Genomic DNA, 14,181 nt, shown 5'->3' with positions numbered 1-14,181 from the left:
GATGAGAGGCGGTTAAAGGACAGTTGGTGTGTTACTGTATATGTGTTAGGTGTGGGGGTAGAGAGAAGGCTTGGCAGTATGGTTCGTTTAGGGGATGCATTTGTGTAGTTTGCAGGGTCAGAGGGGTTGTAGTGGTTAGAGGAAGCTGCAAGGTAAATGGGTGGTGATTAGTTTGTGAAAAGTATATGTGAGAGGAGTTAGACAAGAGTTAGAGTGCTTTTGGTAGATTTTATTGTTGGAAGAGGTAATGTGTGGTGAAGTAGAATGTAAGGGTTGTGTTTTTTTGGTAAAAGGAGGAGGAGAGTGTTGGTGGATGAAAAGATGAAAGGTTGGGTATAGGTTTGGTGGTAACAGAAAGGGGTGGTCTTCTTGGAAAAATTAGAGAGTAGAGCTGGTGCTTTGTATGAAAAGCGGGTGTGCCTGGATGGGATCTAGTTGTATATGGTGTTTATTTGGGTTGTGTTGGCGATGAGTGGATTGATTACTGGTATGGGATAGTGTGGTGTTTTGTGTGAGATTGAAGGTGCCATTGTGTGGTTGGTGGGAGGCAAAACTGCAGATTTTAAACAAGAAAGCCCCTGACAAACCATGTAAATTGATGCAGTCGTGGGGCAAGTAGAACATTGGATTTTAAACCAGACAGTGCCCCCCCCAAAAAAAACAGGCAAATTGACACGATCCTTTGCAAGTAAACCCGCTATTTTAAACCACACTGCACCTGTAACCAAACAAACCAGGCAAATTGAGGCAGTGTCAGGCAGGTAAAACAGCAGAATTTAAACAAGACAGCCCAAGATCGGCAATATGAGACGGCCAGTGGCAGGTAAATCGCAGATTTTATACCACATGGCTCCACCCAACCCCCTCTCCCCAATAAACCTGGCAAATGGAGGCCGTCCTGGGCAGGTAAAACAGCAGATTTTAAACAGCTCAGCCCCCCCAACAAACCAGGCAAATTGAGGCAGTCACGGGGCCAGTAGAACAGCAGATTTTAAACGAGACAGTACCCCCTCAAAACAAACCAGGCAAAATGAGGCGATCTCTGCAATGTAAACCAGCAGATTTTAAACCAGACAGTACCCCCCCCCCCCACCCGGCATAGCAGGCAAATTGTGTCGGTCCAAGGCAGCTAAAACAGCAGATTTTCAAAAAGATAGCCCCCCCCAACAAACTAGGCAAATTGAGGCGGTCCCGCATACATAAAGCAGCAGATTTGATCAAAATATCCCTCCAACAAGGCAAACCAGGCAAATTGAGGCAGTCCCGGGAAGGTAAAAGAGAAGATTCTAAACAAGGCAGCCCACTCAACACAAGAAACCATGCAAATTGACAGTCATAAGCAAGTAAAACCGCAGATTTTAAACAAGATGGCCCCACCACATCCCAACAAACCAGGCAAATTGAGGTGGTTCCGTGCAGGTAAAACAGGAGATTCTAAACAAGACAACCCCCCCCCCCAACAAAACAAACCAGGTAAAATGAGAAAGTCCTGTGCAGGTGTAACAGAAGATTTTCAAGAAGATAGTCCCCCCCCCCACCGAACAAATCAGGCAAATTGAGGCAGGCTCGGGTACGTAAAACAGTAGACTTTAAACTAGACCGCTCCCCAGCAAAACAAACCAGGCAAATTGAGGTGGTCCTGGACAGGTTACATGCAGATTTTAAACCAGGCAGCCCCCCAACTAAAATACAGACAAATTGAGGTATTCCTGGGCAGGTAAAACAGCATATTGAGGCGGTCCAACAAGGGTAAAACTGCTGATTTTCAAGAAGATAGCCCCCTCCCAAACCAACCAGACAAATTGAGGTGGTCCTGGGAATGTAAAACATGAGACTTTAAACTAGACCGCTCCCCAGCAGATTAAACCTGGCAAATTGAGGCGTCCCAGCAGGTAAAACAGAAGATTTTATCCAGATTGCCCCCAAACAAAGCAAACCAGGCAAATTGAGGCAGTCCCAGGAAGGTGAAATAGCAGATTTTACGCCAGATAGCCCCCCCAACAAAGCAAGCCATACAAATTGAGTCGGTCCCTGTGAGGTAAAACAGCAGATTTTGAAACAGACAGCACCACCAACAAAACAGGCAAATTGACACAGTCCCAGGCAGGTAAAATAAATTTTAAACAAGACAGCCCACAGCAAAACAAACCAGGAAAATTGTGGCGGTCCCAGTCGGGTACAACAGATTTTATACGAGACAGGTTCCAAGCAAAATAAAGCAGGCAAATTGAGGCGGTCCCGGGTAGGTAAAACATGTAATGTAATGTAATGTAAAAATTACTTATAAAGCGCGGCATTCACCGGACGGTTTCTTGGCGCTATTCACTTTATTCAGCAAGAGGCAGAAAGCGGGGAGAGAAGAATTTATGAGTAAATACCATGGAAGAGGTGGGTTTTTAGGAGAGACCTGAAATGAAGGTGAAAGGGAGAAAGTCTCAGTTCCAGCGGCAGAGAGTTCCAGAATGAGGGTGCCAAAAAGGAAAATCTGAGACCTCCGTGTTTTTTGCGCTTGAAGCGGGGAGTCTGAAGAAGCGCAAGATGAGAGGAACGGAGGTTCCTGGAGGGGGTATAAGGATGCAAGAGGGAGGAAATAAAGGAGGGACCGGTACCTGCCAGAGATTTATGAGTCAGGCAGCCAAGTTTGAACTTGCAGCGCTCCGAAACAGGAAGCCAGTGGAGGGCCTTGAGGAGAGGACGGACGTGGTGATGTTTTGGTTGGTGGTAGATAAGGCGAGCTGCCTGATTCTGAATCAGCTGCAATCTGTTGATTTGGTATTGTGGGATGCCAACGTACAGGGCATTGGCGTAGTCGATCCGAGAGATGACTAACGCCAGCAGTGCCAAGGTGAGGGCTTCAGTGGTCAGAAAGTGGGCTATTTTCCGGATCTTCCGGAGCTGAAAAAAACAGGAGGACACAGTGGCACTGACCTGGTGCTTCATTGAGAGGTCTTGGGAGATGTAAACCCCGAGGCTTTTCACTTTGTCAGCAGGGTGGTTGGGAGGGCCGAGGGAAAGGGGCCAGAAGGTGGAATTCCAGGGGTTGGATGGGCCTCCGACAAGAACGAGCTCCGTCTTGTCGGGATTGAGTTTAAGATGGTGAGTGCTCATCCAGTTACTGATATGGCAAAGGGTGGACTGGAAATCTTGAGCCGCTTCGTCCGAGGAGTCGAGATTGAAAACGAGCTGTATGTCATCTGCGTAATTAAATGCAGTGACATTCCTACCGCGGAGGGAGCGGATCAAGGGGGTGAGGTAAAGGTTAAAAAGAAGGGGTGACAGGGATGAACCCTGCGGCACACCGCAGGTGACTCTCGTCCGGTTTGCCGTGAACTGGGAAAGACGGACCGATTGATGGCGGTCCGCAAGGAAGGAACAAACCCAGTTAAGGGCCGTCCCGCTGATGCCTGCCTCTTTGACATCAGATTTTAAACACAGCCTATTAGACCTGGCATGCTTGTCGTGGTTTTCCCTGACTTTTTGCCTCTACCTCCTGTGTTTTTGGTGCTGTGTGCTTACTGAACTGGTGCTAGCTGGCGGACTGCAAGGCACCAGGAGGAACCACCATCAGAGCCTCTCCTTCTGCCGGAGGGCCCTGTGAGCTGACGTGCCTGGGCCCAGCTCTGCCCTGTGTGTCCTGGGAAGTGCAGCGCTGGTGAAGCGCTTCATACTCTCTGCCTCTGTTCCTGGGGCTAAGTGCAGGCAGAGTACTCTGGGTGTTGGCAGTGTGTGCAATATTCCCCCATGCGCAGGATTTCCTTGGGCACCTAGCTTCGGCAAAGAGAACACACCAGGGCAAGAACAGAAGATTCTGAGGCTGAAGATGACTTTGCTCTGTATTCTTGGGCCGTGAGTATTCACCAGGAAGCCAGGCAACAGACGTCTGACAGGAAGCGGGGCTCCCATAAGGAAGAGGAGAGCCTCCCATGTTCACTAAAGCAGGCAGAAGTGAAGCCTGGTAGTGGGCAGGCCGGAGTACATCAGCAGTCTGAGGTTGCAGGACTGGCAGGAGGAAGTACAGGGAGAAACTGTGCCTGGTTGCGGGCGTAGTCCCACAAGAGAGAACGCGTCGGAAGCCTCGTGAAGGCTCTGTGCTTGGGAGAAGCAGCACTTCCCCCCTCTCCCAGCCCCCTAATGAAAAGAGAAGCCGCAGGACAGCTGGCAATGGAGTCAGTGTAACTCAAAGCGGGTGAGTAAGCATGGAGCCCCTCACCTCTACCGCCCTGGTTGGGTTATTTTTGGTGAAGGTGAGACAGAGTCAGTCTCCTCTCCCCTCTGCCTTGAAGGAGCATTTTCCTGACTACCGAACGGAAGCCTCCATGGAGGTTCCGGTCTGGCGCAGTCGGTCAGAGCACCGTGGGCAGCATTCTCCAAAGAGGAGACCAGGGTGAGTTGCACCCCCACTCCTGCTTTGCGGATCTGTTGGGGGCATTGTTTGGGCTGCATCTACAGCAGGGCTAGTGGAATGCCCCGTGGCCATGGAAGGACACGCAGCGTGGAGAAGCCCTTACTTTAAACGGGGCATTGTGGGGAAGCTCAGGACGGGCCCCCGAGGGTGAGACTGCCTAATGAGCTCCCCCGGGATTTGGTGGGACCTAATGCAATTAGATGTGTGCACCTAATGAGGGTGCATGGTATTACTGTGCCCTCTTGATAAGGTATAGGCCTAAGATGGGCCTGATGTGATCATTATGTTTTGCATAATACATTATTCGCTATAATGTGCTATGCTAATGATTAGGATGTATGCCTAATGTGTTTATGCTTAGGGCACTATTACCAGTAGTTACTGTTTGTCTTCACTAACTGTGAATTATAATACTATGACAGTGGCCCAATTGGCCCTGTAGTGTAGCAGATTTTAAACCAGACAGGCCCTCCCCCCACCAACAAACCTGGCAAATTTAGGTGGACCCGGAAGGTAAATGAACAGATTATAAACCCGACAGCCCCTCAACAAAACAAACAGGTCTGTTGCTCTGAATTACATTTCCTTTTTCTTCATTTACTGATACTAGCTGGATGGCGTGGAATGGAGGAAGGTGTGATGGAAGCAAATGAGTGTGAAATCAACAGGGAGTGGATGGGGCGTAAGCGTAAAAGCAGTACATGAGGGAGCGAGTAATACGTAGTGTGGGTAAGTTTGGCATGGAAGAAACACACAAGGGTGAGAGACGTACTGAGCATATAGGTGGGGGAGTTTGGTGGAGGAGAAGTATGAGGAGAAATCAGCACGGAGAGCTGGGTGGGTATTTGGCTAGCAAGAGAACCACCCAAGGGAGAGAGCTGGAAAGCTTATGTAATCTCAAGGAGTGCTTAACCAGAAAAAAAACGAGGATTGGCAAAACCAATATGTCTCGCCTTTGCGAATGCTATAGTCTTTGGCCATGTGTTTTAGCCATGTTGTACACCAGTTTGGCTGCTGTTCATCATGGCTAAAAGTTAGTGGAGTAGAGTGACAGATTGTTGTAGCGTGGATCGTCATAGTGGAGCAGCATAGTGTTAGTGATTGGGGTGTCATGGATTGCAGTGTTGTGGAGAGAAGGACAAAACAAATTCACACACAAGGAGTCATCCTTACCAGTTCTTGTCAAGTACGAAGCCCCCGGAATTCGGCCCCCCAAAAGCACGCTCTAAGAAAAATGAATGCAACCTTGTGTAATGTAACCTATGCTCATGTAAAGCACTCCAATACCTTTGGCTCGTGTTGAATTTGCGCTATAAAATGTAAAAAAAAAAAAGAAGAAATCAGTGGCAGCTGCTCAGGGTCCAAAGTGGTGGGCGGGGGGAGGAAGGGATGCAAAAACAAGCACCAACACCAAAAAATAAAACGTTTCTCACCGGTCGCTGCATTGCTCCTCTCCCGATCCTAGACTCCAGGGCTGGCTTGTGCATGCTGTGTAGGCTCCTGGATGCCAATCCAAGTGCTTTTCTCATGCTGGGATGAGAGAAGCTCTGGTCTTGGTCTGAGCAGCCTGGGTTACCGCTTAGAGTGCCTAGCGGTCTGTGACTTTTCTCTACCCGGCTGTACAACACAGCTGGTTGGAAAAATGCTACGTGCTTACGATGGTGTTGCTGGCATAAGACGGCCGGCAAAACTGCCATACGCACATAGCTGCCCCATCAACCTCCTCCCCACACTTGTCATGCATTGCATGGCCCCACCTGGCCCTATGGTCTTTCTGGCAGCCTGCAGGTAAGAAGAACATTAAAACTATAAAAAAATGGGTTTATTATTTTATGTTTCATGTGTTTTAATTTGCTGCCACCTAGTGGGACGGAGCTCCTCTGCCCTAGCGAAGTAGCAGACCCTGGAAGAAATAGTGCCTCATTCACAGTGCAAGTAGTGGACAGACATTAATTAAGGGAAATCAATCCGGGGAGGGGGGTTCATTTAATGTAAACAAATAAATAAACTTACCATCTCCTCCGGTCCCGCATCGAGTTGTCTCCTCTCTCCTCTTCATACAGGAAGCAGGCAGCCTCCCTTCCCTCCCCTAAGCCAATCACAACACTGCAATGGCAGCATATTGTGATTGGCTAGGACGCCGACCCCACAGGCGTCTATGGGGAGGCCATTTTCTCTATGTAGACTGCATGCAACCTACATAGAGAATACGCATAGTGTGCATGACTAGTTTGGTAGGCCCTGGGGCCGACCAAACTGTCATCGCCCACAATAGTGGGCTAGCCACTCTTCCCCTGCTTGGAGCAGGACCGTCCACCTGCCCGCCCTCAATCAAAACCAGCCTTCTGCATTCTCGCAGGGCGAAAAGCAGAAATATAAAGTGGTATTTAAAATACAATTTTATGTTTCTGCTTCTTGCACTGCGAGAAAGCATTGGGGCGACGCTCCTCCGACCATGTGGAGGAGCCGCCCCTGATTAGATGATTTCACTGCACTGAGCAACATTTATTGAAAGAAGTCATTTCGAAACATGAACTTGGAAATATTTAGTAATATTTTTGTGCCCTGACAGTGTTGGCATATGCCAAACATGATAGATTTCGGTTTGTAATCTGCACCATATAAGTGACCAATGTTATTGCTAAACATGAAGCAATTCTTTTCCCTATTAAACCATGTTGGACTGACCTCCTTATCTAATGCACATCCTGAGTGTATGGTAAATTAATTTAGTTCAGATTGGTCGAACAAAAGGAAATGAGGCTCTGGTGAAGTACAGTGATTTACCCAGGAACACACAATTTGGTAGAGGAAGGAAACTGAATTTTTGAGTACAGGTTTCCTGATAACATATTGCGCAATTCAGCCTGTGGAAGGGTGACTCTGCTGGAGCGAGGTTTTCCCTAAGAATCGTATACCTCCTCCATTTTATCATTTTGAATTAAAACGAATAACTGATTAATATTAATAGTATTAATGGTTTGCTGTGTTTGATTAATCAACGTTACTAATTAGCAAATACACGTGGGAATTGCATTTGCATGGCCTGATTGATACGGAAACTAATTTTGTACGCATACTAATGTCAGATATTCAGAATTTGCATGTTATATGTTGCTTTTGTGATGTGATTTGTGAATCGTGCTTTAAATTGTGAGTATAAACCGCAATGCGTGTTGCTTTTGCTAGATAAATACACACACATAAAGGGTTTAGTGAGGGAATAACATTTTAATAGTCATTTCCATGTATTAATTAAGTTTTGTGTCTCTTTGCTTAAGTTGACCTTTCTGGAGTGGCCACAAAATGGCTGCCATCCCTATTTTGACGGACAGGCGAGATACAGAAGTCACTGAGTGAAGTGCGCTTGCACTAAAAGATGAGCAACAATAACCTCGTCCTGACCCCAGGCAGACTGTACTCGTGAAGGTCGCACCGGGAGGAGTGCCAATCCTCAAACAATGAACTTCCTTAAACTAAGAACTGTTATAATTGATGACACCATGGACACAAACCCGTATGGGAATGAACATGCCCTGCATGGACTAGAAACTGTTGCAATTTAATAATAAATTGAGTACTACATCTAATGAAACAGTGGATGTATGAGAATCAGGAAGAATGATCCTGGTTCAACCAATCGGATTTGTTCTAAAACATGTATTGTTACATTTTGTTGTTGATTTTACTATAAAAGAAGTAGACTAGAGAGGGTCGGTAGGTTCACTTTACAAGATTTCCTGACGTTATGCTGACGGAGAGGACGGTGACACTACTGGACAGCTGCTTATCAGAGACTCTGATGGACTGATCAGATGCCCAATTAATTTACGAACTGATTTATTGATTTATGGGCATAGAGACGAAAGATATGAATTTGACATAGAGGACGCCATTTAGGCAGATTAGGTAAATATGCAAACCAAAATATTGAATGCTTTATGATTTTCTTATGCTTTAATTAGATAAACATCTTAATTCATTTAAGAACTGTGTCGGGTTATTATTTGAAGTGTTTTGATGTATATTGTTTAGAAGAATAAGGTGTCGCTTTTCCCAGCAACTAAGCTGATCCATGGCCTATAGTATGGGAGGAACTGCTAGGTTATAAAGGTTTTGAGACCCTGGTGAGGTAGGGATGAATAGGTGTATTTGTTGTTACTCATCGTGTGATCAGTGAAATCTTCCTCCCATAGTTTCCAGCACATGGAATAAGAAGAGAAAATAATTTCCCCTCTCTCTCTTGAGGACCATTGATCTAAAAAGTAGAATGAATGATTGGTGTTATGGGCCCCACCAGTGAATGAGTGAATGAATGTGGTTGTTGAAGAAGATCCGTGGTCTGTGACGTAGTGAGGGGATTCTTGGTATTCGGCGCTGGAGCAGTTTTTCTGGTAGCAGAATGATGGTTAGCTATTGTTTTGGGTTTAGTGACGATTGCTTGTAAATAGCTTATTGATTATTGATTGGTATTGGTTTATGTACTAACACTCTATGTGGAGTCGCGTTGAGTTATATGTTGTTTGCACGGCTTCTGGGATGTAGGAAGTCGGAAGTTTGTTACAGTTCCGTAGTAGAGCAGAGGTAAGCGCTGCTCTCGGGAAAGACAGGATTGTTGTAGCCCTGTAGGTACACTGGGGAGACGTGTGACGAGTGAAGATGCACGGCGCATTGTCTGGGTTCGATTTGGCGGCATCGTCATATGTTGCCATTAGAAATATTCTTGGTGTGAGAGAAGTGTGTATGATAGCGAAGGTTACCTGTGAAATTTTGGTCTTTAAGTACCAGGAAACCAATTGGCATACCGATAACGCTTATCACTGAAAAGGTAGCAGGTGTTCTCTGAGTTTGTTAGAAGGACAAAGTAGAGGGAAGCGCTGCTTTGTTAACGAGTGTCATAATTCTGTAGTAGGACAGACTGTTCGCTGTTCTCGGGAAAGACAGGATTCTGTGCGTATGTACTACATTTTCTTGTATGAACGAGTGTGAATGTAAAGGCATTCGGGTTGATTGCGAAACTCTAGGTTTATTTCTAAAATACCAGAGAAACAATTAGCTAATGCTTGCTAGAAGGGTGAAGTAGAGGGATGTGCTACTTTATCAACGAAAGGATTAATTCCGTAGTAGGACAGAGGTAAGCGCTGTTCTCGAGAAAGACGGAATTCTCGTGAGAAAGGTCTTTTGCTGTTCTTTGGCTAGTGAATCAGACAATGGAGATGTTTTAGTGTTGTTACTAACAGAATCATAAAAGTTACAGTAAGAGTTCACGGAGCGGTCTTGTAAATGAGGGGTAGACGAGAGGAGAGCAGAGCTGCCGCAGCGGCTGCTGACGTCAGGATGGCCGCGATGGGATTGAACAATAGATTGGAGGCGTAAAACGCTCCGGATTGGTACGTTAGTGTAAAGCCGCGCTAGGAGTGGAGGAATACAGAGTGACGTGAACGCTCCCTGATTGGTGCGTTAGTGTGAGTCGCGCTGAGAATGGAGGATTGTGATAGTGACGTAGACATTCCTGATTGGTGCGTTAGTAAGAAATGCGCTGTGAGTGGACAGAATAGCGGTACCATTGTAAGAAGACTAAACGATATACGGAAAACGAGAACATTTATTACCAACCACCAGAAAAGAAGAAATCGTGGTTTGGGAAAATTAAAAGATGGTACAAGAAAGATAAAGTAGTTGAGACTAGGGAAGGACAGTTACTTCCTCCACCGAAAACACCCGCATCTACAATGATTGCGAAATATGGGTATCATACTTGTATTTGGTTGGATAATTGGGTAAAATACACCAAGGACGATGGAGTCCTGGCATTTCCAGAACATGGTTCCTTTAATTTGGCCGTTTTGAGAAATCTCCGAGACAAAAGGATGGACTTAGAACCAAGACCTAGACCGGCGCAGTTTGAGGCATTGACGGAATGGGAAGCCGAAATGCATGAACGAGAAAAACAGAGAAGTGGTAGGGGTTATCGATACATGTTCGGTAAAACATACGGACATGAGACACATGAAGACAGGATGAAAAGGTGGCGGAATGCAAGTATGACTGAAGGTATGTATCCTGTGAGAATGGTAGGAGAGAATGAAGGGAGAAAATGCACCGAGAAAAGGCGTAATGTGGATTTGAATGGGTATGAAGTGAATGAATCAGAAGATGATATTCTTGATGAGGTGTTTTACAAAAACCCACCACCGTATCGACCAGAACCACAAGCATTGTCACCAAGTGCCCCAATGAGAGAAACATTACGAATAATTAAAACAGAGACTATGTCACCAGAATTAGGGAAAAGTAACTCCGCAAGAGAGATAGAAAAACAGACAGAAAGTAGGGTCAATGATGAGAATTCAGTAGAACTGGCCAAAACTACCCTAGAATTAACTGAGAAAATAAGAGAATTGACAAAAAATCTAGAAGCTGTAACAGTTCCAGTAACGATAGGACCAGTAATGCCCATATTTGAGAAACAAAAAGATACTGGACATTGTTTGACAGTGCCGTGCAGAAGCCAAAATCCAATTGAAAATGCTGAACGGAGTCAAATTGACAATCCGTGCGGACCGACAATAAATATGTTTGAACCGAACGTTTCAAATAATCCATTTGTAAACCAAATTTATGCTGAGAAGAGCAGAATGACAATGGAAACATTATTAGAACCACAAAAGGCCCCAGAACAAAATAATGCAGACAACCCAGCAGGACCTTCCATAGAAGAATTAAGCGAATGGCTCAGAGAGTTACAGAAAAAGGATTAAGAATCCCAGTCAATAGCTGTGGCCAAATTACGAATGGTGTTAGAAGAATTAATAGTAGGAACTATCCCTACTGAAAAATTGAAAAACTACCAGGATGAGGAATTGTTGTTTCTCTGCAAGAGTGCAACCTGGAGAGCGAAAAACTTGCATGAAAGATTAGAGGAAATTGCAAACGAAATGGGTATAGAGTTTGACAAAGTAAAAGCACTGCAAAAATCCTATCGAGTTGATTTCACTGAGAAGGATATAGAGAACATGAATTCCACAGGAAGGATAGGTCAAATGAAGGACATAATCGGTTTGTTGAGAAAATGGGGAGATGTGGACAGATGGAGAAGTAAGTGGTGTAGAAGACGCGATAATATCACAGAAAAGACAGTGTCAGCATTTCCCGTTAGAGAGAAAGAAAAGGTAACAACAGAATACCCCATGAGAGAGATTCCAGGAGGAGGGTATGTACATGTTCCATGGACAAGACAGGACATTTTGTCTTTCACAAATGATTTCCCTCGACTACGCGAAAAGCCCGTCGAGTGGTACCGGCAGGTAGACAGATTTGTAAAATTGGCAAAGTTATTATGGATAGATTTGAATAGTCTATTCGATATAATAGTACCAGCAGATTTGTGGACAGAGTGCAAGCTGATGATAAATTGGCCCACTCAGGAGTATCCTAGGGACCCTAAGACGGGAGCTCCCGACCCAGAAGTAATGAAGAAATATGAGCAGGTTATGGCATTTCTGAAAAATAAGGTACCCCTTAAAGAGACTGATTGGGTAAAAATTGACAGAACCCAACAGGAAAGCAAGGAGTCAGTACATGCATATTATGAGAGACTAATTCAGGCTTTTAAACAGTTCAGTGGAGATGAGAACCTGAGTGATAAAGATTTGAGTCATTTCGTATACAGGTTTGTATATCGTTTACACCCAGAAATTGGTGATATGATAAAGCAGCATACAGTTGATTGGCAAAATAAGAAAATAGATGAAGTTTTGAGACATCCAAAATATTTCAGCGATGAGATTGAGGCAAACCAGCGAAAACTGAAAGAAAAGGCAATGTGGGCACAGGTAAAGGTAGCCGAACGACAGGAAGCTCAGTTGGTAGAACAAGCAAACAATCCCGGAGTAAGACCAAGATTTGGTACAGGGAAAGGGAAAGGTAATATAGAAGAAGCCAAAAAGATATTCCCATGTCACAATTGCGGTGAGTTAGAGCATTGGAAATCCGAGTGTAAGAACCCTCCAAATACTAATAATGAAAATCGATCGTTGAATCCACAGGTGCAGAAAGAGGTGGGTGGTCAACTGCAGCAACAGCAGCAGGTGGTTACTTCCCAGAATCAGGTGCCAAAACCACCTTTTCCACAGAACAGAAACTCACAGAAGTATAGTAAGGAATCGGGATTCTACAATGAAGAACAGGTAAATAAACCATCACGCGCTCGCACTGTTTCGCAGTATTGGCTGCAACATGATGAGAGTGATTCGGAAATGGATTATTGACGGTGCCGAAGGACGGAAGAAGAGTGCGTACTTGGTGCAACTCTAGAAGTAGACCAGAAAGGACCATTTGTAGATGGGAAGATTAATGATGATAACATTATTTTCATAGTGGACACTGGCGCTACTCGATCTACTGTGATCAGCTGATGTTAAGAATCTTCCTCTTTCGGATGAAACAATCCAAGTAGTTGATGTATCTAACCAACAGTTAAAAACATACCTTACAGAACCCGTAAAGGTTAGTATAGGGAAATTTTCTGAGATGCACCGATTTGTGGTGTGTGACACCAGTCCTGTGTACTTGTTAGGTAGGGACCTGTTGTGCAAGATGAATTGCACTATTTTTTGTGCTCCAGATGGAATAGCTTTTGAAACACCAGATGAGGATGTATTGTATAAAATGACCATAGCTAACAGAGAATGTGAGAATATTGGAACATATGCAGTATTTAATCCAGATGAACTGCCTAAAGAATTGAAACTGTCTGTAAAAGCAGAGGTTTGGGATTTCACCGGAGAAGATGTAGGGCTAATGAGAAATGTAGACCCAGTAAAAATTACTGTCAAAGATGGAGTTAGTTATCCAAACATTCCCCAGTATAGATTGACACCTGAAATAATTGAAGGAGTAACTCCAATAATTGAGAAAATGATCAAGCAAGGAATTCTGAGAGAGAGATAATGAGCAGTCCATGTAACTCACCCATAATGGGCCTGAAAAAGCCAAATGGGAAGTTCAGAATAGTGCAAGACTTGAGAAAGGTAAACAAAATCGTTGTACCATGTTGTCCCATTGTACCAAATCCATCAGTGATTTTGTATCAGATTTCCCATGATGCAGAATGGTATACAGTAATTGATTTGTGCCATGCGTTCTCTTCCATTCCATTGCATCACGACAGTCAGCAAATTTTTGCATTTCGGTTTGGAGACCGTATTTTGGCATGGAGCCGAATCCCACAGGGGTATACAGAAAGCCCCTCAATATTTAATCAATTGTTGAAAAAGTCATTGGAAAGTCTGCAAATGCCTGAGAGTTCAGTACTAGTGCAGTATATCGACGACCTCCTTGTGGCGTCGAAAAACTCGTGAAGCTTGTGAAGTAGACACTATAGCCTTACTAAATCACCTGGCAGATGGAGGACTAAAAGTGTCCCCAGCCAAACTGCAGTATTGTAAGAAAGAAGTACAGTATTTGGGACATAACATTGAAAAAGGATTGAGGAAAATAACAATAGACAGAATCAGAATCATAAAAGGAATGAGACCCCCCATGAATCAAAGAGAAGTGAGAATGTTTCTGGGAATGGTAGGGTACTGCCGCCAGTGGATCAGCAACTTTTCACTGATTGCAAAACCTCTGGTACGGCTAACAAGGAGTGATGTAAAAGATCCCCTTGAATTGAATAAGGAAGAAATGGCAGCATTCAAACGATTGAAAGATGGATTGTGTGAAGCCCCAGCATTGGGTATGCCTGATTATGAAAAAGAATTTGAGTTATATTG

This window comes from Triturus cristatus, chromosome 7, assembly GCF_964204655.1.
Source record: "Triturus cristatus chromosome 7, aTriCri1.1, whole genome shotgun sequence".
Taxonomy (NCBI): domain Eukaryota; kingdom Metazoa; phylum Chordata; class Amphibia; order Caudata; family Salamandridae; genus Triturus; species Triturus cristatus.
The sequence above is the reverse complement of the archived record's forward strand: the minus strand, read 5'-3'. Positions refer to the sequence as shown.